A 27,003-nucleotide genomic window follows, 5' to 3' on the forward strand; every position below is an offset into this window, starting at 1 on the left:
GTGTTATAGACAGGGACTGGATGAGGAAGATGACACCAAGTTGGCAGGAAGTGTTGATCTGCCTGGGCATAGGAAGGCCCTACAGAGGGATCTGAATAGGCTGGGGAGCTGGGCTGAGGCCAATGGGATGAAGTTCAGCAACACCAGGTTCTGTGTTCTACACTTTGACCACAACAACCCCAGGCAATGCTACAGGCTTGTAGCACAGTGGCTGGAAGTCTGCATAGAGGAAATGGACCTGGGGGTGTTGGTCAATGTTGATCTTTTGGAAGCAGAGCCACCAACAAAATGCATACACTGGAGCACCGAAACTTCTTAAACGTTATTGCTGAAAATGGATAATAATATTTGAAATGCCAACTGTCTCAGTGTTAAACAAAGCATTGTATATGCTGGCACATGCTAAAGCACTGTGCTTTAAAATGAAGTAGTCCCTTAGTGACAACGGCCCAGGTATGTCCCAACCTGTGCCCATCTGCAGAGCTGGCAGCTCTCATGGCACACTTCAGGACAGATGTGCAGTTTGATGTTCTTGCAATCAAGCAGTGCGTGACACTCAGCTGTGTCTCTCCAGCTACTTCTGAACATTACATACATTTCACATACGTTGTCAAAATGAACATCTGACAGTCACGGCAAGACCTGCAAATAGTAATGAATCCTCCCCCTCCTTCTCTCCCCTGAAGTACAAATTCAATTTCACCGTGCTTATGCTTCTACTGGGTTTACTTTTATACTAACTCAAATGCTCATTAAAAGCATATTTTAGTCCTGTGTGCTAACAGTCACACAAAAAACCAACATGAGATGCAACGCCATCACAAAACCTACTGCCAGACTCTGACACAGAGGCAACTGCAGAATCCAAACACAGATTTATGCAGAGCTTTCCCAACAAGAACCATGTACATACATGCAATTACATTGTGTGAAAGCAAAAAGCTGCAAAATTATTTTAAGCTTTGCTCCAGCCAACACACTTAATGCCATTAGCCTAATTTTCCTGGATACTTCTTTGCCAGTGTCTTCTTCCAGCTCTCCTGGTTATAACAGTTATGCTTTATGCATTCTGGGAGCAATGACCCATCATTTGCGTTAATCACAGCTAACCAACATATGTGAAGTTTCAAACACATAGCATGAATCCAAGCTGCTATCCTCTCAGAAAAAATGCTTCCCAGAGGGACGTATAAAGCACACCATTATTCAGCATGTGCTTATAGAGCATTAGCAGAATGGGCCACACAATGTTATAAAAGAGATTTGATCCATCCCATAGAAGGATGGACTCTGCACCAGGGCATGCAGATGAGGCCATCAGTGCTGCCATAGGTTCAGGAGGCAACCTCCTCAATATGGACTGAGTAGCTGTACCCAGCCTGGAAGGGGAGCCCATGCTCCTGGTGATGGTTAGGGAAAAAAGTCAGAACCTGATCAACTGTGGTAATTCAGAACACCTGTGACAACAAAAACTTAAAGAGTTCCACTGAGTATCTTGGCTCAGGTTTTGTCTTCAGTACCTTGAGCAATTGCACAGCGTTGAGCTGTTTCCTCATAGGGTTCCTCCTCAGGGACAGGCCAGGCAGTGCCATCACTGGCACCTGGAATGGCACCTCTGCTGCTGAGCACCAATAGCCTCACGTGGAGACCCATCCTGAGACAGACAGCAGCCTGCAGCTGTAGGGTGAGAGGTTTGGTGTTAAACAAAGTCAACATCACCAACTGGTGCTCAGCGCTTCAGAGCCCAGTCACAACAAAGAGAAAGAAACCTCCAGAAATCAGAGCACTTCAGCAATCAGTATTATTGGATTTAAAATGAGACAACACCATCCTGCTGGGGCACTCCTGCCCTGGGAGGAACATGAGGAGAAGGATTTCACCACAGCAGGACACAGAGCAGAGAATGGGGCAGACAGAGGGGAGGTGCCATCCCTACATGTTCTCATTTGATGGCTCAAACAGCTCTGAACCTGAAGTGTAAGCAGAATTCAGAGGCTGCAAACAGTGATGCAACAGACTTTGGTGGGCATGGCCAGTCCAGCAGCTGAAGCAACAGCATTCCTTGAAAGCTGCTCATACATTCTGTGCTCAGTTTGTGAGCATACAAGTGAGGGATTGGATCAGCATGTGCCAGCACCTCACTCCATTGCCACAAAGCAGGTATGCCAGTTTGTATTCAGTGAGGATCTGAGTATCATATCAAAACAAATGCTTACATTAAAAGTATTCTGCATTCAACGCAATTATGAGGCTCTCGTTTGCAAAACAAAACACAATTCAGGGCTATAACTAACAATACAAAAGCACTGTAAGACTGCAAAAGCATCCATACTTCTCAAGAAAGGTTCTCCATGAAGCTTTAGCAAATGCTGAACACTGAAACTAATACTGTTTGCTTCAGCATGACTGCAGGCAGAACAATTCATTGCAATGAACACTTGGAACCACAGGCTACTGCCACTTCTGAACTCATCCTAAGACTTGTTTTTCCATCTTTCTAAGCTCTGGAGCCAAGTCATAATTTTCGTGTATAACAGAAAAGGGATCACTAACTGGTAATATATTGGGTTTTCATACTCATTTTTTGCTATTTTAGTACAGTCAGTGTGTTACATCTATATAAGCTAGGAATCCAGGTAAGAAAACCAGAAAACTTTCCAAAGGCAGACATACTTCATATTTTATTTATTCTCTGTGGTTACAAAGTGGGTTTCATTGGAAACTGTATGGGAACAGGAATGAGAACACTTATTCAGCACTGATGTAACTGAGAATATGTAGGATTGGAAAAGGACAAATCAGACCTCTGATGTTTACATGCTCTCATAATATAACTTTGTAGAGAGACTATACAGTTGCACAGTTAAGTTCCCAAGAAGTCAGCTTAAATTCATTAAGCTCATTAAAACTTGCATGTGTATAAGATGCACTGTAACACAGCTGAATTGTAGGACTCCTGAAATACTGTTCTCCCCTTTCCTGTACCAAGGGTGGTCCCCTTTACTAAGACACCATCACAACCCTTTCTGGTCAGTAAAAAGGTCAAGCCAACAATTCTCCTACAAGCATTTTGTATTGGCAGCCACAGGGTTAAAAAACCAAGCGAACCAAAACTAAAACCAAGAAGAACATGACACCCAGTCATGTGCAGTTTAAAGGACACAAAGAAACAGACATCATCAATAACACCTATGATGTGAATGGAAGCTGTAGGGATTGAGTATGCCCATGAGCCAAGGTCTCCTGCCAAGCCTAACCAGCAGCTTATGTTCCCTTTATGATCAGATAACTCTTCTTTATCCCCTGAAAGGCTGCTGAGCAAAGAACACCAGCTGCCCTGCAGGAAACCTGGAGCCTCCCAAGGACAGCCAGTGCAACAAGGGGAGGCACAGCAATGCTGGGAGCCTGGGCTATTTGCATCTCCTGCAGTCTCATGTCCTGCTGGGTTCAGGAAAGAGTGGAATCGAATTCAAATTTTCTATTAGCCTGCTTTTTGCTATACAACATAGCCATCCATTCCTCTTATCCCCTTCCAGATGCATTTCAAATAGGTGGAGGTTTAAATACCGCAAGTGAAAGCTACAGACATAAAATACATATTTGTTTGTGTGAATCTGCACATGGCTAACCTTACAGAATGTAAACCAAACCCCAATAATGGGACCCAGATTGAAATGGAAACCAGCTCTCCTCAATGAGATACAGATTCCTGTGTCTGAAAAGTCTGCAGTCAGCTACAATAAAAATCATGCACTAGAACACGGCCAGCCCCCGAGTCTCCATAAATATCATTTTTCCCTTTTTTATTGTTAGCAGGAGAAGCTCGGCAGAGGCATGCCACCACACTATTAGTAAACACACATTACTATAAACAGAGAACAGAGATCATAATAACCATCAAGGAGAAAGAAGGAAGACAACTAACCACCTTCTAGGAGCACTTTGAGAAGGCAGCAGGTCTGTGCACCTGCCTCCTGTGCTCCTCACTGAGCCTGGAAGCTTTGCCAGTACTAAATGAAAGGGGAGCATCTGAGTTTATGTTAGGAAGGACTACATGTAAGATAACAAACAAAATATTTGTGAGACTGAGAAATAAGACCAGTTGTAAGGCTTAGAAGAAGGCAATGGATGGCAAGGGAGTTTCTATCTCTGGGATGGGACACAGGAAGAGATAAAGTAGGCGAACAGGAGATACACCAAAGGGAGAGCAAGAGCATACTGTCACTTTTCTGTTGTGGAATGTATCAGCAAGATCATCGATAAGAAGGGGAGGGTAGAAGCAGCAAGCAGGTAGGAAGTGTCTACAAGGAAGATGTGGATGGAAGATATGGAAGAACATGATTTGGGGAAAACCTGCAGTGATTTGCAGTACGATAATCACAACTTTTCTTAATGGGTAAACACTAATTGTAAGGCAAATAGCATTGGTAAAGTAACTTGCTCTGATTTGGCACCTGACAAGCAAGCAAAACAGGTGTGATTTATGTAGTAAATCAGTGTTAAATGAATGTAATTGAAAGAAGGGCACAATTTGTACTCATGGTATTGTTTATAGAAGTTTGTTCTTACCTTTGCTTTGCAAAGATGTTTTGGATACGTTTCACATAGATGGCCTTGAACAAATGTTAGTCAATGTCTGTCTTCATTTCTACAGAAAAAGGGAGGAAAAATATGTCTGAAAATCCTCTTCTCTCTGTGCCTGGGGAAAAAAAAAAATATTCCACGACTTGTTAAAGTTCTCAGTATTGGATGCAGATGATGAAAATTGCTCAGCAATTTTAGCAACATCCCTATGGAATCTGGAAAAATGGTTAGAAGTGGGAGTTCACAGGAGGAATTGCTGAAGACAGCTTAGAAAGCCAGCATCTGCAGTTCAAAAAGAATACCACCTACTGCCCTGGACTGGACTGGCCCAGCATTCTACCTCTGCTGTGCTGCTGGACCACGCCACCAGCAGCAATTTCCTCTGGAATGTCCATGCTGGTGGGAGGAACATCTGGTGTGTCCATATGGAGCTGGACAACAAGTGCATTTGTTGGACATACTGGAGGAGGAGAGGTTAACACTGTGCCTTTCAGTGGTCAGAAAATGACTTTGAAGTTAACAGCCTATTAAGATGAATGGGGCAAACTCACACCTCTTGGTGCTATTGTTTTGGTTGGTATCCAGACTCAGTAAGACAGCAATGGGTTGATTTACATTAAGAAACCTACAGTTATGTTGGCAACCAAATGAGCTATGGAACTAAAATAATAATAACAATAATAATAAGATTAGATATTGGAAAATACAGCAAGATCTACAGAAAAATGCTAAATCCACGGGATCCATAACTTTCCCAGGATAGCAGCTGGATGTTCTCAGTGTCTATTAAAAATAGAGAGTAAATAGAGTATGTGGTTGTTTGAAAAGTCAGTGTAACACACACAGTGAAGTGGCTGTTACAGTGTCTAGATGAGTGGGCTGGAGTAATAAAGGCAGATGGCAACAGATTAGCAAACGGTATTTTACTACTTAGCAAATGGTAACTACTTCAATGGCCAATGAGGCAAAGTGAACAGGAAGAAGCATTCCCAGACCCAGAATCACTGGGCATTCCAAGAAGGAAGGGGCCCACAAGGAGCACTGACAGAGGAGAGATGCCAGGTCAGATGCCAATCAAAGGAACCGACTACTTTCCCCCTACCTGACTCTTTCCACTCTAAGGTCCATTTCTAAGCAGGGCTCCGCACCGCCATGGAAACAAACAGGAACAACCTCAGATCTGTAAAACTTTGTGGAAGGGACCCATAAAGAACATCAAGGCCAAGCTCAATGCCTAAAAGACAGTTCACTGCTGAATTCCACCGTAAGGTCTGATGATGAGCATCTGCTTTTGGGCTTTGTAGAGAAGGACTCCCAACATTTGTAGGAGGATCTGAAGTAATTGAGCAGTGTGAATACATGAGGAGCAGTGCAGTGCCCAACCCAAGCACCCAGGGTCCTGCAGAGCCCCTACAGCACCTCAAGCAGCACCTGGTGCTGCTCCCAGCTGCATACTTACAACAAAAGCAGTAAAGGCACTATCTATATTTTTATTTATCCATTGACATTAATTTATTCACTCCAACTACTGAAGTGGTAAAGATACCAGCAGAAAGCTATGTCTCCCTCTAGCAAAGAGGAAAAGAGAGAGGATGTTTGTGAATTTGGGGTTAGGAACAGCCTAGCAGAAGCAGATTATCTCTAATGTCTTAATGAAGATAAGCACATGAAAAGGGCCACTGTGGGTTGCCATTGGCTCGCAGTTAAGTGGTGGGTTTGTAAAATAATTCCTTCTGATTCATTTTCTGGTTACATTATGGTTCTTCAGTCAATTATATTACCGCATGGGGTTTTCAACCAGATTCCTGAGTAAACAGCAAGCAGCAGACAAATTGACTTTAAAAACCAAGCAATGCTATTTATCACAAAAGTTCTGATGAGCAGTAGGACTTCCCACCAGTGGCTATCAGATGCTGCCTTCTGTGAATGTGCAAGTCTGATGGTTACAAATGCTTCACACATGCACAGCCTAGTTAGGAGTTTTTTGCAAGTACTCCCAAATGGCCACTAAATCTACAGTTGTTCCCCAGATAGCCCCAAAATACAATAAATAAAATAAATAAGATCAGCAGCCCTGGGGGGTCAGACAACTGATCTCATTGCAGCACTGTTCAAGTGTTCTCATTCCAGCAGTGACTGCTCTGCAAACAAAGATAGACATGGCACATCTTTACTTGGTTCACTTGCTCACAGGCACGATGTTCCAGCTGGTTTCACAGGATGCAGAGCTCCCACCTTGTGTATGATGGTGTCATGCTGCTCTTTGGTCCATGGAGAGGACAGCAGAACTTGCAAAGCAAAGGAATGGGATTTCCAGTGAGATTTTTGCAATACGAGTAATGAAGACTTTGGACATCTTGTACACTTGTTCAGAAATAACACATCTATGCTTGCAGCCCATAAATTGAAGCCCTTAATCACAGAGGAGTAAAAGACACCCCGGATCCACTGGATAACAAGGTTGGAAGCAACTTGCCTACACCCATGAAACAGGTGGGGGAATCCAACTTGCCTGATGAGCAGCCCTCATTCTACAGTATCCTATAAGGAATGTTTCTGCCCACAGCTCTCAAGTTATCCATCACAGTGGGGGTTTCTTCTAGTGGCAAACAATAGCTGTGGTCCTCAGTCTCTGTGTTTGAAAACCAGCAGTAGGAAGAAGCATCTTCCCCCTGTATTTCTCACTGTTCTGAAGATGCATTTTACAAGTCACCAGCAAGCAGTCAAAGCTATCCGCATGCAACTCTATTTTCAAACCATCTTTGACAGACAACATGTTTTCCTTACAGATCTTCTAATGCTTTTAATGGTAGTCAAGAAATACAGAGATATGTGTATTCATGTAAATTACTACCATTCTTTTCCCCCTTGCGGCCATAACTCACACTCACCTCCCAGTCAAACCATGGATCTGTTTTTGTCATTTGCCTCATGGAGAGATGGGCCATATGCCTGAGGAAGTCAAAAACCTCCACGGTGCTTCAAGCTGACAGCACGACCTGGCACAGAGGTGGCTCATGGCACAGGAACACTGCCCAGAGTGGCTCCAGCTCACACACTGAGCCACTCCTAGATCTACAGATTCATATATTTTACACACATATATTTACATTTATATATTTATGTGTAAATGCACATACACATATCTGAGCTGCTGTTCCTGCACAAGGCTTGCTGGCCCTGGTTGGCACCAACACTGGGATTGCTGGGGTCCATAGCCCCCGGGGGCTGTTTCTCATTCTTACAGCCCAGATCACATGTGCTTTGCACTAACCTGCATGAAGTGAGAACCTTCCCAGGTGTCCTGCTGGCGACCACTGGAGTCTTATCCTCTGCTGTGACAGCCAGGGCAGCCCTGCAGCACTTGCAGATGCAAATCACATGTGGTAGCTATTTGCCCTTGTCCCATGCAGCCAGGTTGGCACAGGGCTTCAGCACACTGTCACAGGGGATGATTACACCTTCACACCCCTCTGCATGGCACATCTCTGCTCAAAGAGCCTGCACCTCCAGCGAGGTTCTTGATTCTGAGCCTGACAGTTTGGAAACAAGCAAGAAAGAGGAAAGAGGTTTATATCCCAACTCCTAATTTTTTGAGTATTTTCATATTTCAAGAATGCCAAAGAAACAAAGACTTAAAAATACAAACACCAACTTGGTATGACTTCAGCTCCCTCCTTCACTTTTCCACTGTCCTGCAGAAATGGTTTTTAGTTGCTACTTTGCTGGGCTGAATGGAAGGAAAAAGTGAATTCTGGGCAACTGCTTGTGAGCAAAGGGGTGCCTGCACCACACAGCCAAGCTCCCCATGCCAGCCCCCACATACACATCCTCTGTGAAGGCACACAGGTTTCAAACCAGAGCACAGTGGCACTGAGTGCATTACAGACAGAACATGGTCCAGTCACTGGGGATCTGAGCTCCTCAGAACTTACTGCATGCACACACTGTGAATGCAAGTAGAGTGATCATGGAAAAGCCTTTGCCAAGCACAAGGTGGAGACAGAAGCCAGTTTTTAAAAGGGGAAAGTGGAATACATGACCTTCCACCCCAAATGCACGACCACTCCTGTTAATGGAGGAAACAAACCTGACTGCAGGACACACAGTGGTAATTTATGCCACAATAATGTCCTGCTCTCCTCTGCCTACCATCTCAGACCTCTGAATGTGCACAGCCCCTTTGAAAAAACATTTGAAGTTAGAGTGATGTCGCATTCCTGTCCTTGGGAGAATATCTGTGATTCTGAGATGTTTTTCTTGCCCTGAACTAGAATTAAGAAGGTCTGATCACAAAAGAATGATCATGAATCATGATCACAATAGGACAAGGGGGAATGGTCTTAAACTGATGGAGGATACTTTCTTACCGTGAAAACTCACTTCAAGTTAGGAGCTGAAGAAACTACATTTTTCAGCACAGAACTTTGGTTTCAGCAGACTGGCATCAGCAGATTAATGCCTTTTCCAAGCACTGGAATTGGCTTAGCACCGATGAACTCAACTCCTTCTTGGGAATCTAAAAGAACACAAGCAGCCAACTCTGATTCATCGTAGAGACTGAAATGCTCAACACAACTTGGAAAGTCTCCTTCACTGTGTCTTGCATCTTGAAGCTACTGGCATCTCCCTATACACTGGGCGACTCTGGTAGCCCTGAAACAATGATCTCTCTTCTTCACAACCTCACTTGCCTTTTCTCTCTCTCTTCAGCCCCCTTACACAAAGCAGGTAGCTTTACCAACCCTAAACCAAGATGCCTTTGAGATAACATGAACTCCCAAGTAGCGCTCAGGAGACTTCCAACTGTGCTCTATGGCACTGTCCCCAAATTACAGGCAGACAAATTACTCTCTGCCAATTTTCTGAGTCAATGATGTGTGGCCCCATGGTCACTCTATCCTTTCAAACAACTACGCTATAAAACACACTGACAGTTCTCACTTCTGTTTTTCATCACAGTGGTATAGTGGCAAAACAACCAAACTACTAGGAAATTAAGATGAGTTAGGATTGCCATCAACCAAGCATGCACATATTTTTGGGTTTGCAGATCCAGCTCAGCACTAAGAAAAAGGCAATCCTAACAAACTTCCAATACCACAGAGTTTTAATCCAGGTGCATTCAGCAGAAATACTGTACAGATAAAAGCTGAAAAAAATGATAAAGAAGGTTAAATGATAACTAATAATAGTTTGTTATTATTGTGGCTTAAGAAACAGCAGTAACCTCCTTGCACAGGTGGGACAGGTCAAGCACAGAGGCTGTTACAAACTTTTTCTGTGTCTTAATAGCAAAGGGACTTAAGAGTCAGCACTTAGTCCCTGGTGTGCTGTTCAATAAGGAAGTCATAAATCATCCATCCTTTATTGTAGTAAAGGCAGAATTTTGTCTTTAATTAAAAAATTGTATCAACTTCAGCCATGCATTAACAATTGTTTCCAGTGCTATTCCTGAGAGAGAGGCTGGGGAGACATTCTACCTCCCAACAAGGCCAAACCCAGCATCCAGAACATCCCACCCTGTCCTCGCTGCTGGAGACAGCAGTCAGACCGGTACCGCAGTGAGCATTCACACATGACCTCAACAGCCTTTCAGCTACCATGCAGATTCTTCAAACACGCTGGAGGTTTTGACTCATCCCAGCTGAGTATCTGGAAGAATAATTAGAGCAATAAGAAGGGTGGGTGAATTTTAGGACAAGAAACTGAAGAAGTGCAGGCTGGTGCAGGCTTCTTTTACTCTGTCACAGCACCTCCTGCTAACAGCTGGACTTGGCTTTGCTATTATCACTGGGTTGGAGGCAGTGATGGGAATACGTTAAGGAAAATGCAAAGGTTGAACTTTGCTTAGAGGGAGGTTGGAACAAAAGTACTCAGCATCTCAGATGTGTGGCCGGCATTAAAGCAAGGCACATTGATCTCAGCAAGTGTTATTCTAATGGAGAAATGGTCACTGCAAGGGGACAAGCCAGCAAGGCACAGGTTTATGGGTGAAAGCGTCCTGGTACTTTGGATGGTCCAACTGGTCTGAGATTATTGTTGGCTGATGTCTGCACTCAGCCTGTGTCAGGGGAGCTCTGACACCCCGGTAGATTAGTTATTTCACTGAAAAAATAACCCCTCTCTTCAAGGTTTATAGGACTGGACTAGTTAGAAATGGAAACTTGTTTCTTAAACACTGCAGTGGGTCTGGCTGTATTTTTCTGACAGCTGGCTGCCCGTGGTAGTTCTGCAAGTGAAGGCAGTGGCACAGGTAAGCAGATTGAAATTGGCAAGAGGGACTCATCTGTCCTTGTTCTGGCTGAGAGTTGGACTTGATGATCCTTGTGGGTCCTTTCCAACTCAGGATATTCTATGATTCATGATGGTTTTGAGCCCATCGCATCAAATCCCCTGAGCTTCTTTCAGACAAGCAAATTCTAAGCAGTATTTTTGTTAAACAAATATTTTCCTTTCTTTGTAGAGTCAATATTCCCCTCTCAATTTAAGATTTTCTGACTTATCCATATTAGCCTTTCTATCAAGCCTAAGCATTTTATACCCTTAAGGTTTTATCTGAATCCTCAAACAACAGAATACGTAATGACATAAGGAAGGTGAGGACTGCAGAGGGCCTCTGTCATTACTAGTCTGGCAAAGCAGCTCTCAAAGGCCATCAACCAGCCCAGCCTTGTGCCTGGAAATATAATCCAACCACCTGGAAGCATTTGGCATCCTTAGCTACGTCTTTGTGTTCTGAAGTGTTCTGTGCAGAACTTGTCCCTGTGCAAGGAATGTACCTGACAGAGACACTCTCAGCTGCAGAAGGACACGTTATAGCAAGATAACCCACACTTCACCAAGTATTGCAGCCATGGAGCCTGGGACCACTGTCAGATGCATTCTGATGTACACAGAGAGGACAAAAATGAAGGGTTTTCTCTCTCATCCCTACTCAAACACTTCGGCAGCTCTTCTTGTTTTTACAAGGGACCATTTAGAGCCAAGCAGGGGATGGGAGAGGCGTGTTGTGATAATCGGATCCCAGTGAGACATTCTAATTGCCGTTGCCTTTTAATAGATATGAGTTATTCCTACACACATGGTTTATTTTCCCATGGCCCACACTCTTCTGGCGAGCAGGCTGATGCTGAGGGTGAGCTGGGAGAGATGAAGCCAGGGATTCGTTGGCTTTAATGCACAAATGAAAGATGCTTTCAGTCAGCCACAGCCTGCACGCCAGCTTCTATTTTCTCAGTGCTCTCACTTTAGGTTGGAGAGGGCTGGCCCTCTCCTTCCTCATGCTTCCTTTGCTCTCACACAATCTTTGTGGAGCTGCAGAAAAGAATTTTCCCATAAATAAACAAAATATTGAGTTACACACCATGTAAGTGACGACAGAAGAGAGCCCCAAGTCATCTTCTTCATTTCTATGCACAACATACGTGCCAACTCTCAGATAAAAGATGCATGAAAGAAAATCGCAGTGCTTCCAAGTCCACATAGTTTTGAACTAAAATCACCAAGTCGTCATTTTCCGTGCGCTCACGTGTGCTGGGTGCAGGCTTTGGCCACCCAACTGCCCACCTTCAGGGCATTATTGTAATAGCTTTATAGAAGCCACAGAGGACTCACCTCTAGAAAGCACTTAGCCTGTCCTGGGTGAGCAATGAGCAGATTCACTGTGGTGATGCCCTGCTGCATTCAGTGCATGCTCAGTGTGTGCATGCTTTTCCCAGGAAGAGAATATCATGCCCCCATACAGGCCAAGATATCTACCCAGCTGCACACAGGCAGCCCCAGGGCAGGACTTCTGAAGCATTTTCTGCACAATGGCTCCATGAGCATAACTGAGAGGTGACTGCAGGAATCCACATTTCACTAAGTAACACTTCACACACTTTCCGAGGCCCTACACAGATATGAAGATGAACATTTATGAATGGATATTAGGGCAATGGCACAAAGCACTTGTTTTAGGGACTCACCTGCAGTGAGTCAGGTATCAAGGTATCAGTGCAGAGTGGTCTCACTCTGCGTTTGTCTGATTACCTCTGACAGCAAAAGTGAAATCCTTGGGCCTAGAGGGGCAGATTAACAAGCTTGAGCAACAGAAGAGCTCTGCTAAACTAGTGACTGAAGAGCTCAGTTCAGCAAACTGGAGGGATTGCAGCTGCCCATCCACCAAAGATAGATGTGGAATTGCTTCAGATGGTTCAAGGAATTACAAACAACAGTTACTGGACTCAACTGAGCCTGAATTTACTACCCAGGAGGTCTATTAAACACTGAAATACATTTTCCATGTGGAAGGTAGCAGGAGCGCCATGACTTGAATTAATCAAAACTAGACAAGATCAGGCTTCAGTGAGAACATGGCACCAGGAGTAATTCTGTCAAGAGACAACAAAATGAATGACCTAACCGGTCTCTTTTCCACCTCTGATTTTTAGCTCACGAACTGCAATACCATTAAATGCAAATAAGACCAAAATAAAAAAGACCCCAGCATGCTTGTTCTGCAGTACAAGGCTGTTAAGTACTGGTCTCCATCACTGTAGCAACACTGCAGTGAACTGCCTCACTGTAGGTTATAATTATTTCTTTTGTCTAGATTGTTTGAGGTCAAAGCCTCATTGTACAAAGTACCACACAAGCACTTACTGAGATACTTCCTGCCCCAGGCAAACTCTGAAGATAAAAGAAAGAAAATGACTTTTCACACAGCACATTAATTGTGAAGCCTGAGAGCAAACCAGAGCCTCATGGGACCCAGTGCAACTCTATCACCACCACACAAGTCACCTCTCAAAGAGGTATCTGACCACATGCTTCCACCAGGAGGTCCAGACCATGCTCTGCAGACAACAGCACAATGCCACAAGGTTTGAGTACCTGCACGACCACAGAGCTGCAAACTACACAGACTGTAGATACTGGTTTCTCTTAATACCTACCTATTTTCAGAAGCGGGTTTGTTTCTGAACAGTGGTTTTCAGGACACTCCTCACCACCTTTCCACCAACCACCACACAGAGCTGACCTGGTACAGATGCATCCAACTAAATAGGTGTAGCACAAGCAGAGTCCGACTGATTGCAAGATGTTTCTTGCCTCAAATCAATATCAACACTCTTCTCACCTGAAAAGAGAGCTGAGAATAAGTAAAATGAGCTGTGCAAGTCCTCATTGGATTCTGTCAAGTCCTCAGTGCATTGAGAGCGCACTGGGAACATCACTGTTACCACCATTGCTTCTCTTAGACCTATCCAGGCTGCACAAATGACCTCTCATAGATTTCTCAATACTCATGCCAAACTTTTATTCTTTTTCAACAAGGAAGACAGAGCTCTAAATGATAAGTCTTCTGGCAGAAGGTGGGAAACTGTTGGACAAAGAAATGATGGGCGAATTCTTACACTTAAAAGGAAGCTGAAAACAAGATTAAATGTATGTAACACACACGTTTTTTCCACCCACTCTTAGATGAAAGTTAAAACTTTTCTAAAACTTCTTACTGTGCAGATAGCCCACGTATCAACAAATAGGGCTGCTGACATCAAAGCGCTGTAAAGATTTGAAACATTTCAGAACCTGTGGGTAATAATTACACACCAAAAGCACTCACCCACGTTTACAGATAGGAAAATTAAGATATATAGGACCATACACTTCCTCATTTGGTCTATCAAATAGAATTACAGGAGCAATGAATCTGGCTCAGAGAAGTTCAAATGATTTGCTTAAGGTCACAGAAGAAAGCTGAGAATGGAGCCAGAAAGAGAACTCAGGAGTTTCCAGTCCTATTTTTAATCGACTTGATCATACTGACTCTGCAATCTGTCAGAGGGATGAATGTTCAGTGCTCCTGTCAGTGCTCAGAAAAACCTTTTGACACACATTTCCTCTGAAAGAGTTGATACCAGCACAGGGCAGAAACCAAACAGAGCAGAGCCACAGTCTCATTGGGTGGAGTCCATCTCATTCACTATTTGCATTTAAACAAAAATCTCCATTCTCTCTTAAACTGACCTGGTTTCTCAGCAGGTTCATCCAGCCCCAGCATCTTCTTTTTCAGAAATACACCTTCTCTCTGCAAAACTGGTTCATAATGAAGAGTCCAGCAAAGTGACGCTCAAAGGTCATTAACCAGACAGACCCCTCTCCTAGAAAATGAATGTACCAGCCTTGACAGCTGTATTCCATGTCTGATGATGCCCTCGTTACAAATGCTGAATATTCAACCACTTTTTCCTGGCAATAAAACCTTGACACAAGCTTAGGAAATCTACTGTACTTGTGAGAAAAGTGAGGTAAGAATATGTTTCCATTTACTCTCTGAAAGAAAACAAAAACAAATGACCTGCTACTGAATGTCCTTTTTATTCAGAAAAATAAATCAGCAGCAGTCATTCTAATTTATGTTTCTCTAACTTTTCCTTGAGAATATTTAAAAGAAAAAAAGAAAAAAAGGCTGTTTCTATGGTTAGCTGGGAGAACATGAAGGATTTTCTGGTCCTGTTTGTTCTCGTTAGGGGTCATAAAGTTCTGCTTCTTGCTGAGTTCCAGTCACTGCAAGCCCTTCCAAATTTCAATGATATTTCATAAATTAAATTTAAAAAGAATATCGTACAGTATTAGTGACAACTTCATGGGAGAAAACGTGGACTCAGCCTCATCCATGCTGCTGGCTCCTACTAAATCAATAGACTTCAGTTTCCTTTTTCAATTAAGTCAATACCAGAAGAATTTTTCCTTTCTTTAAGAAAGAAATAACTGAAAGGAGACAGAGGGAACTGACAGGGGATGGGATCAAGGACAGCACCACACCATTTGACTGCAGGTGAACCTTAGCAGAGCACAGGAGCCATACAGAGGCAGCTCTGGGAAGGGTGAGCTGGGCTGGGATGCTCCCAGGACCTGCATGCATAGGCATTATCAGACAGTGGGGTCTCAGCAGGAAGAGATGATCCTGGGTCTTGTGATGTGTGTGGCCTGTATGATTTGAAGCCACACAGCTCTGGGAACTGATCCTGCTCACACTAACAGTAGTGCTACAGCTCCAAGGCCCGGGCTGTGCACTGTGCTGCCCACACAGGCTTGGGCCTCACTGAGGTTAGAAAAGACCACTATTTCAAGACCAACTATCGATCCATCCCACCATGCCCACTGACCATGTCACTCAGTGCCACATCTGCACTGCTTCTAACACCTCCAGGGACAGCGACTCCACCACCTCCCTGGGCAGCCTGTGCCAGTACATCACCACTCTTTCTGAGAAGAATTTTTTCCCAATATCCAACCTGAGATATAAATCTTTATAATGCATTTACAGGAAAATAAGTCCTGTACCATGCAGTGTGCATATCCTAGCTAACCAAGCCTAACTGCACCTTCCCACTTCTGGTTCAGGGCTTGCACCTCATCCATCATTGCACAGCTGTGTGACACCACATCCCGCTTGCTGGTGACACAAACACGATCAGATCACCTGCAGTTGCACTCAGATACAGTGAGACTGAATCAGGCCAGAGTGGGAACTCAGCAGGACAGATGATACATCTATACATAAGCTTCTGATAAAGGAAGTAGAAAACCATCCTAGTGCAAGGCATGACTCACTGAGCTGCTCAACAGACAGCAGCTGTTATCAGAAAAACAGCATCACCTGGAAAATACCTCCCAGGTGCTACATCCAACTGTACCTTAAATATTCAGATATCTACTTTTTGGATCTTAATTAAAACACAACATTGTCCTTTCTAAAATAAAAACATAATATTGCTGGCAAAACATATTGTTCTCTCCTGCATTATTTTTTTTTTCATGTAAAAAAAACATTCCTTATCAGTCCTATTTAGGACTAGAGCCCTAATTATAGCTCCTAAAGGAAATGCTGGATAAAGAAGCAGCAGCAGGAGGGTATTCTCACCAAATGAACACTGAGAGCACTGCAAGGCTCCTAGGGATGCATTTTTGAGCACAGAGCTCTCCCAGGGGATGCACTTTGCTCAGAGCCCACTGGGGCTGGTGTGGGTGCCCTGTGCTGCAGCACACACCCCAGCCTGCCAGGGGAACCCAGCAGGGCCAGATGGCCTTTGTTTCAATCAGCATAACATTGTGCAATGCCTTCTGACAGTAATGAATGTAAAAGAGACATAAATGAAAACTGAGCCATCAAAACGAAGAGGATTCTCTGAATTTTAGATCTGTTATGTGCACCTAAATTCATTAAAAAATCAAATCCCCACTACCAAGACTTGGGCATGAATGACACCCAAGACAGTAAGCTCTGGAGCAGAATATTCCATTTTACTTTCCCAGTGTATTCACCATGCCTCAGCAATGCAGATGAGACAAGCAATGGGAACATGAGCTGCTGTCACCCACACCACCTTCCCAGGGCTGTGCTCTCCCAGGCTTGCTTTGGGCAGCACAGTGCGATGCAGCACCTGGCTTGCATGGCCATGCAGCCCGTGGAGTGTGCAAGTAAGTGTGCCCTGAGTACCCCTGCCATGGGATGTCAGATGGCCTCCTGCCAGGGGAAAGCACTGCAGGGAAGTGGCAAGGCTGACTTCATTTGTTTTTGTACATGAGAACAGATGATTTTTGGGAAACGGAGGTTTAGAAACATTCAGAACCAACATTAATGAGTCCACCATGGTGATGTACAACGTGAGACGCAGGGCCCTGATTGTACATGCAGTGCTGTTTATGATCTTACGGCATTTACCTCTCCTTTCTTTCTTCACCTTTGTCTTCAGCGTATTTTAAAGCAGAATGCAAAGGAACGCCCCGTCCCCCAGGCCCCTGACCTTTAAATTGAGCTCTCAGCAGCATTCCACCATCACAGCTCGAAGGAACGTTGCATTTCCGCTTTGAAGGGGTAGATTTGAAAAACAGAAAATATATTAAATGGAAAACACAACTGGTCAGAAAAGCCATCCTATAAATTATGGGCCTGGGCAACAGAGATATTTTTCTTTGGGAAGCAGTCACTCATGGTCTCCAGGCTACGCTATGTGTAAGAAACAAAAAAGCCAAACAAAGAGAAAAAGTGGAGGATTTTTAAGCTGGCTCAAGAAAGGAATTTTTTTCCAGCATCGGGAAAAGAAAATTGAGAATTCAAGTAAAGGACCAACCACAATCAAGAGAGCCTCAGGGCTGAGAGGTGGCCACGAAGATGAGCACCACTGACCTGTGAGGGCCTGGAGGACCTCCATCCTGCATCTGCGTCTGTGGTGGAGATCATCCCTGTGACTGCAATTCATCTCACCCTTCTCCCGATGCCTTCCCATCACTGGAAGCCTGATCCTACGGCATTTACAGCACCTGTAGAATGTCAGATCCTGAGCAAAGGGCAGCTTTGAAGCCAGTCTCTCAGCCATTCCCATTTACTGTGTGTTGGATCAGTTGTGAGCACAGTCACAGTGAAGCTGGAAGCACCACAATGAAATCAACACAGTGCACGGCCCTGCAGACAACAGGGGGCCACATTCAGGATGGGGACATTCAGTCCAAGATGACAGACTGAACTTAGTCTGACATGAAACACAAACACATCAAGTGGAGGTCTGAGCACTGAAGGACCTGAACTACTTTACCTAGTGATGTGCTTCTATCATGTTTCCTCCCCATTCACTGACCTTGATCCCTCCTGCTGCCAAGATGTGTGGTTTAACACCAGAACATCCTCACAGGCTCTGCTCTGGTTGCTCCTAATGCTACTCAGAGAGTTGCACTCAGGAAATGCTCATGAGCCTTCTGATAAAAACACATCGATTTGCTGATATAAAACAAAACATCCACTGGAAGACAGTGTTACGATGGATCTGTGCATAGGGACAACTTCAGGCCACTTCCAGGTGGAGAGAAATTATTTCTGAACAGTTTCTTACTATTTCTAAAGCAATTTTTTTCTCTCTATATATATATGTATTTTATATCGGGTATTATAAAACTCATCTCTGCTTTTTCATTTCCTGGATAACAAGATAATGACAGAGCTGAAGAAAGACTTGACCTCTTGACTTGATCCTCCTGGCTTTTCCTAGGAGAGCAGTCCTCATCAGCGAAGCAGGCTGTGCTGCAAACACTGGACATCACAGCCAGGAAAAAGCAGCTCCACCTTTCTCACGTCAGGAACCTGGAGAAGCTCAATTTAAGGCAGCCGAAGGTGGAATATTGCTTTTACACAGTAATGTAACAAGCTTCTACAGATGCTTCCTTCTCACTGCTGCTCTGCTGCTGATGTTTAGGAATAGGACATAAAGACCTCAGGCAGCAGACACTTTTCATTGGGTTCCCTTCCCTGCAACTGACTAGCTCCTCAGGAACTAATGCTGGCATGAAAACGGAGTAACACGGTAAAAACAGGGATCCCTTGAGTGGTAGTTTGTGTCAGTTACCCCCATGGAACCTCATTAACTTCACCGAAGCTGCAGAATAATAACATATTGCAGAATTTGGCCTTATTTTATTTTTGCAAATGCATCTTTTCAAATTGCGCATCTGGAATTTAAGTTCTCTTCCAAATGCTGTGTGTGATTTGTTCTTGCCAAAGAAGCACACCTGGGACTAGGAAGGAGGTTTCGATAAGTGCCTTTCCATATGGCCCACTGATAAATGATTCATTCTGTACAGCTTAACTTTGAAAATAAATTCAGGATTGTTAAGATATTAAGATACCAACTTCATATTTCACCTCATAATTGCACTTCACATATCACAAAAAGAGCTTGTCTGTTGTTTTTGCTGCTGCTGTTTGCAGATGCAGCTTGCAGACCCAAAGTGGAGCTCCTGGGTATTGCATCACAGCCCAGCTTGCTCTTTCCTTCACATTCCAGCACACATTTTGCTCTTCTTCAGAGGCTAATTTTTACGTGGATCAATACCAAAAAAGCAAACAACCATTCTCTTCTCATAAAGTCACAGATTCCATATCCTTAGATGAAGCAACTGACTATCACAGTGTTTAGGATAGTACTTAATTAAACATGCTGATGGGATTAAGGACCACGAAGGATGAAAACAAGATCAAATCAAGACTTTCATAAGAGGTAAGGAGGGTAGAATTCCTCAGCCCATCCTCTGGATGAATGGTAATGGTGACAGGCTGGTGAAACTGGTCCTGTTGGCTTCTGTATGTGCTGTGCAAGGCCTTCACTCTCAGAGCTATTCTGCCAGTGAACTTCCAGCATCACTGCAGGCACAGCAGATTCTCTGCTGGAAGGGTGTAGCTGACCAGGAGATATCCCAGTGAAACTGATGCAGCTTGTATGTGATGCTCTAGGAACAGAGCAATAGATACACCTGGCCCCAACAGCTGCTAACAAACAGTCAGTTATTTTCTCTTTTTTAAGGGACCCTGGAGGGAACCAGGACACACAGAGGGTAACACAGAGCAAATCCAGCAAGCTGAGGGCACAAGACCACATCTCCTCCTAGCAAGAACCTCCTCTATACCAGCAGCCCAGCGCACCAGAGCATGACACATAGGACAGAGAGGCCCAGAAAAAGCAAAGCATCCCAAAACCCTGTACTTATCATGCAGCACCTCCACACCACACCTGAGCATAGTCATGCAGGCACAGGATGAAGCTGCAAGCACTGCTTTGCATTCAGCAGCACAGTGGCCTGTTGGTCTGAGCTGGGTACCCCCACACAGAGTACCACCACAAGCCTCACAGCAGCACAGTCCTGACATACGTGGGACCCAACTCATACTTGGTGGCATCATGCTGCTTCATATCTCCAGGACCCACTGCTGCACAGGGCTATAAGTGAGGACAAGGGCCCAAAGAGGCATTGCATTACTGCACACCACACTGGACCCAGGAGCCAGGTGAGAGGAAGAGTGCGGTGGGAGGAAGGCCTGTCTGCAGGCTGCAAGCCCTCATGGATGCCAACTCCTCCCATGGGCTTTCTGGACTCCTGCAGTCACTAATTGTTTCAGAACTGGTGGAAATACTTCCTATGGTGCTACCAGCCTGTAACACTTAAAAGCACTGCAACTGAAAAGCCTCCTCAGAGCAACTGGGTTCAGCTAGGAGAAGAGGGGAGGAAGCCAGCAGAGGCCAATTTAAGACAAACATCTGGAAAATATACCTAATGTAAGATGTGCTGGTGTACAGCAGGGGCTCTGGGTAGTGAGAGATGCCCCAGGTTGAGGAGACATCAAGGCCAGACCTGGAGGGGCCATGCAGAGCGGTCCGCGCTCAGTGCATGGAGATGTGATATACTAGGTGCTGCCTCCAGCTTTGCTTGGGGATTAGAAAGCTGCCCACAGCATTCCTCCTGCACGGCACACAGGGAAGTATATGGTTACCCTGGTAAGAAGGATGATCTGAAGGAAGCCCAGGGAACAAAGGAGCACGTGCTGGAGGCAGGAAGCAGGCCTGGCTCAGGGTGCAAGGGGATGGCTCAGCTCACAGTTCTGCTGGCACAGATCAGCATGACCCCAAAAAAGTGAATTTACATCGACTTGCACCCAGAATCAATCAATTTTGCACTGCCAGACAACAGAGAGAAATAGGTACTTCATGCCTAGTCCAACTGTTTACTACAAGTTACTGAATATCATGTTCACAGGGAGCAAAAGGCCAGGGGAATAAAATCTGACAAGTCAAAGTTTGATCCTGAGAGCTCCTTCCAGGGACAGGCAACTGAGAAATACAACTGGAACAGAAGGCTACTTTCAATTCCAGGTGCAGCCGATAGACATTTAGGCACATGATTTTTTTTCTATGTAAAAGCAGTCCCAGGTGAGAATTCATAGATGATATATCTAGGAAAAACAAAAGAAAAAGAAAAAAAATACCCAAAAAAGCCTTGCTCTGTGTTCCAGCAAGCTGTCTTCCTTCTTAATTCTATCCATTCAAATTTACTGCTGCTGAAATCCCCCATGCCTGCCAAAATGTAAGGAAAGCTGCATACAGACGAGCATTACCAGCACTACAGGGAGAAGCGTTCAGAAAAGAGGAGGAAAAGAAATACTGATGAGGACAGATCAGTCATTTTCAGTGATTACAGCAATTCCAGGGAAGTATCTTTTTGAATTACTGATTAAAAAAAGGCAAAGCAGGAAAATTCCTGTTGTATGAGAACGGATTGAGCCAGCGGTCTATATAGCTGTTACTTACAGCAGTCACCTGATATCAGAAGTGTGTTTCACTGGGCTCTGCACAGGCGTACTGAAAAATGCTTCTCTGTTCAGAACTTGTCCTCTATTTCAACATGCATCTAGAAAGACACTGAAAAAGAAAGCAGTGTGGTGATGCAGCGCAGGATGGGCGAAGCCCAGCACTGTGCCAAGTTATTCCCTGGCTGCTCTCACCTTGGTCCTCCTCGCCTCCATGGGATCTCTGGCATCTCATCTGCAGAGGGACCTGTTCTGATGAACCTGGAAGCTGCCTCCATGAATTCCATTCCTCTTCCCAGCTTGGCTGCAATCAGCCAAATGGTCCAAAGGTTTTTGGTAGAAGGGGAAAGTGGCTGGAAGTGTGATCAATGGTTGGCAGTTTTCAACAGGTGAGCACCGTGGTGAGTCTGCAGTATTCACCTTAAAATAATAATAATAATGATAATAATAATAATAAAAAAATCCAGCTGAAAGAAATAAAAAATGCCCAGAAGAAACTCTTGTATGATTTGAAGTACTTTAACCCCATACATTTTTAAAACTACCCCAAATGCTTTACTAGAAAATGAGGATTTCCAAAAGGGAGACTCTACAAGTATCAGAAGAGCACCATTTTCCAGGAAAGCTATGTTAGGAACCTGTCCACCAGCTCTGGAATTGCTAAGGAATTGCTAAGCTCTGAATACGCTAAGGAATCGCATCTGCTTTCTGGCTTTTCACATAAGTAACATACAGAAGGTCATTCTGCAGAGCTGGATCCCAACTGACTGCATTATGAAGTGCACACTAAAAGCAGCGAGTATCTCCATACACTTACTTCTTTAGCTCACTTTGCATGGTTTTCAACCACAGAATTCAGTGAGAGTTCTTTAAAGTGCTATTTTCCCAGTGCTGCAGTTCCAGGAATAAATGGGCATCCAGGCAGGTGAGTGAAAGGCAGTACAGGCAGAGGCCCCAGTTGGGCCCATTAACGAGGACTCGGTGTCCATTTCTAGGAAAGCCACACTAGCAGGAAATGGGGGGGATAGAAATAACTCTTGTTAGAGGTCTTACACTCTAATGCAGATGCATCTGTATTTTTCCATTATATCGAGAGCTTTGCCCATATTTACTGCTTGGGGACTGTTTTTCTCACTGCTGTTGTCCTGCCAGCAATATGTACTTGCGGTCGGATCCTCTGCGGTACCTTGGCACGACAACCTGGACGCTGTAGCTGGACCCCGCTCTGCGCCTGCGCCACGGCTCACATCATCACCAGCACTATGTGCATCGCTGGCCAGGGGTGGGATGGCTCAGTGTGTGGCTCTGGGCTATCCTAACCCAGCTTAGTCAGTCACTGCCGTGGGAACAGAGTGAGTCTCATGCGCTCTGCAAGCCTCAGCACTCACAGCCCTTAAAGAGCATTGCTCTGTGCTCCTCGGCACTGCAGACCTCAGCATAAGGTAGAGTAAGGGCAGTGAATGCTGTGCTGGAGATAATCTCTGTGCTCAGGTGACAGAAAAAAAGGAATATCTGGCTGAAGGCCATTTCCAGGCAGGGCGATGCAGACCGGCCCCATGCAACACTGTCCTGCTGCCTGCACCTAGAAGAGCCAAAGGCTGGGCACCAGGGTGGCAGAGCTACTGCTGCTCTGAGGCTCCGAATTGGAATCTTCTCCCAGTTGTTATGCAAGTGATTCATGAGATGTTTGGCCTAAGCTGCAAACACAGTGGGTTTTTGTCAAACAAAGCCCGAGAAATATGCATCAAATTGATTCCAGAGTGTGAGGAGGGGGTCGAACTGTAAGGCTAGTGGTCTCCAGAGGCCCTCCAATGTGTGAATCAGTGAAAATCAGAACAGTATCACAGTGCTAAAGCAAAAACTCATTAATAAAAGTGACAGAGAAAGCTCTGAGACAAGGAAAGTTATCCAAGAGCACACCTTGCCTGGCCCAGGAAAGACACGCAAGCCCTATTACTTGAATGATTTTATAACTAGAGCCATCAATATTCTCAAGAAGATACTTTAGGAAAAGCCCTTTGTGGGCAGAAGGGCTGACAAGATGACCTGGCAGGTATTTTCCATTCTCCAGTTCCATGAGACTTCTCCATTTACATCAATGAACAACAAAGAGTTTAACTGAAGTGAAGGAAATTCAGCACTGCCTTTTGCCTCCTTGCTGAGATGTCAGGTTGGTGCTTAGCACCGTTGGCCCCCAGTGAAATTCTGCTTAAGGCAACAATTTTGGAAAGCAGTTCTGCACAAAGTTAAATGGAAGTAAACCCACAGAAGAGCTCACTAGAGCTTTATATACAAAAGAGATGAAAGCTCAGGCAGACCGACCTTTCTTAGGGCTCCCAGCCCCAGCTCAACAGTGTGCCATCATCATTCCCTTGCCTGATTCTGCTCAGTCAGCTGCTCTTGGTGCATAAAGACATGCTGCACACTATGCATCTTGCCACCCAAAGAAGCCAGGGGCACTTAGTGGTTTTGGCTTGGCACACGTAAGAACTCCAGCTGCTGTGCTAGTAACTGAACTTGAGTATTCTACCTTCCCAGACAGTGCTATTTAATCTGAGAAGAAGACTTGCAAGAAAGTGATGCCAGGTGTAATTATGCCAGGAGAGATAAGCAGGCTTGTCTGACTGTCAGTGCCATTATTTGCATACACTGTCACACAGTCTAAAATGTCTGGCTTCATGACATAACAACTAGCAAAAAAAAACTTGAAGAACAATCACAACAGCATTTCACCCTTTCCCACCACGTGCCATCTTTGCCACCTGTTTAGAAAATATTTCTCAAGTAAATATTTGATACTGTTATCTGCTATGCTCTGAAAGTAGAATGGAATGGGTGGAATCTTTACAGACTCAGCCTGTAGATTAACACGGAGCAGGAATGTACTTACGCTTGAAAACCACGTCTGACAGCAACCCAGTACTATTTCCTTCTTTGAAAACACACTTTTTTTCCCCTACTTCAATGACTCTGAAAGGTTTGCACTTGCTTCTTCAATTAAAGGAGCGTACAATGACAGTTTTATTGTCATTAGAGGAAAAGAAGGTGACAGTGCCAAACATGACGTGGAATTCAGAGCTGCTACCCCAGTAACTTGCTGACTAATGCAAATCCCTGCTTCAGCTCTACCTGAAAGCACTGCAATACTTCTGATCACATCCTCTGAGGCCTTTCCTTGTATGATCGCAATGTTGCAGAGCACCAGCAGGAACCATGCGGTGCAGGGGGAGAGGTGGTTTTCCCTAGATATCCTGCAAATCTGTGAAGCTCTTAATTAGCCCGTGTTCTCCAGCAATGCAGTCAAAGTCGATTATCTTTCCTCTTTTTTCATCAGTACTTAGAATAAATTCTGGAATGATTCATTGGGCGCTTGATCTTTTTATAAAGTGTTGACTACTGCACATGGAATAATAGATTTCCACAAAGGTTCCAGGGCTGTCGCTGCTGCCTGACCAAATGCTCAGTTTGGCACACATCATAACTGGAGCAGTAAATGGTGTTCTCCATAGTGTTCATATTCAAAGCCTCTATAAAAAATACTGTATGGCCACAAATAAAAGCAGTCTCTGCTCAAAGAGTGCAAAATCTGAGGCTGAATCCTCAAAGCATTACCTCAATCAGAACAGCAAGAACCTGGCCCAACAAGCCTCTCTTTGAGGGAAAAGGGCACTTTTTCTACAGATAAGATTTGCCTGGTTGTTATGAGTTGACCTTGGCCAGCAACTAACCACTACACACAAAACAGGTCTGGGGAAAAAACAGGTTGAGAAAGGGTAAAGATACAGACAAGGACATTCACCCAATCCCTCTTCTGTCCTGCCCGTCACTAAGGACCCTACCCCAGTAACACCTCCATTTCTTGCAGCTCAGCCCCATGGGGCAGCCATGGCCTCTTCAATCATAGCACCAGAACCAAAAGTGGGACACGTGGCAGCCCAACCCCAGGTCTGTCAGCATGCACTGCAGGTCAGCAGCTCTGCGGGAGCACATCAGTTTCCTTCCTACACACCCTCTTAACCCGTGACATAACCTAACAACTAGAGAGATCTTCTGAATTTCACTTGAATTACAAGCAACTGAAATGTCATTTTTATGACAGTGAGATGGCTTGAATACACTTCCACATATTACAGACTACATGATGGATACCTATCCTGCTAGAGTGACTTGTAAGTATATTCCTGCTGTGTCCTCTTTGCATCAGCACTCCATGGCCATGAGTTTTCCTGCACAGAAAGCTTTCCTGACCTTTTCTGAAGCAAGAAGCCACAGCCACCTTCTTGCTGTGTGTTTGCACAGGGGATGCTCTGAAGCCAGCAGATATTTTAGCAGTGTCCAGGACCGTATCCTCAACTGAAAGGTTAGTCCTGCTGAGCTCCTCCAGCCAGCCTGTACATAATGCATTGCAATGGGGAGATTAACCTTTGGTGAGTTTTGCTTTTATCATATTCCCTATCCTTTCAACCAAATTCAAAACTATCACCACCTTTAAACAGGACAGGTCAAATGCTGGGTGGGGCAGGAGGAGGACTTGGATCATGCCAGGCATTGATGCAGTGCCATAACTCCTGCCACTGGCTCCCTCCAACTAAAGCCTAGAGATAACCCTGCTCCTATGTCTGCAGCAGCGTGAGGACCAGCATGCAAACCTCACCCAGATTAGCACTGCTTGCTGACCTCCCTTGCCTAAAAGCGGGCTGCCCTTCACTTCCTATCTTATTTTGGAGCCAAACTGCACCACAGTAACTTGCTGCAGCATTTACAAACAGCCAATTTGCATGTTTTATTCGCTGCTGCAGTCTCTGAGTCATGAACCAGCGTAGTCACTTCTAATCTTTTCTATATTAAACGTCTGACCGCTTAAAAGCACAACCCAGCCCTGCGCGAAGCATTTGCCGGTGAGCTGAGCCATAAATCGCAGCGGCCGCCTGCTCAGAAGTGGCTGGGCACTGAGAAGTTTCCGAGCTGTAAATGCCCCCCCAGCTCTCTACAGAATCTTGGACTTCTGATAAACACAAGCAATTAGCGCCTTCGCAGACATCATTTTCCTTCCCCACTGGTGGAACATTGGATGCCCAGAAGGAAACTGCCTTGGAAAGAGGCTCCAGGAAGGTCTGTAGGGTTGCACATGGGATGCCTAACAGTGCCTCAAGTCATGCACAGAGCCCTGAACTAACACACTCCTCTCCCCCACACCTCCTCTCCAAGTGACAAGTGTTGTGACAAGCCCATTTCTGTCTGACGGGAAGAAAAACAAACATTACAGTGGATAATCAAACAAACTCACTTCTTCAGCT

General features: G+C 44.8%; 1 long non-coding RNA gene across 3 annotated transcripts in view; it reads right to left on the reverse strand.

Moving 5' to 3' along the window:
• The window catches only part of LOC107320432, a 131,852-nt gene that overhangs the window by 67,365 nt on the left and 37,484 nt on the right, over positions 1-27,003 (reverse strand). For 2 of the 3 annotated variants that reach the window (XR_004308894.1, XR_004308895.1), the window contains 8 exons: positions 21,902-22,126; positions 21,708-21,818; positions 17,765-17,898; positions 13,524-13,708; positions 8,955-9,103; positions 7,859-8,117; positions 4,570-4,699; positions 1,521-1,677 (listed from right to left, as the gene is read on the reverse strand). This is a non-coding gene — a long non-coding RNA (uncharacterized LOC107320432). Of the gene's footprint in view, positions 1-1,520; positions 1,678-4,569; positions 4,700-7,858; positions 8,118-8,954; positions 9,104-13,523; positions 13,709-17,764; positions 17,899-21,707; positions 21,819-21,901; positions 22,127-22,523; positions 22,749-27,003 lie in introns of those variants that run through there. The other variant, XR_004308896.1, reaches the window with a different exon arrangement.

This window comes from Coturnix japonica, chromosome 13 (genome assembly GCF_001577835.2).
Source record: "Coturnix japonica isolate 7356 chromosome 13, Coturnix japonica 2.1, whole genome shotgun sequence".
NCBI lineage: Eukaryota > Metazoa > Chordata > Aves > Galliformes > Phasianidae > Coturnix > Coturnix japonica.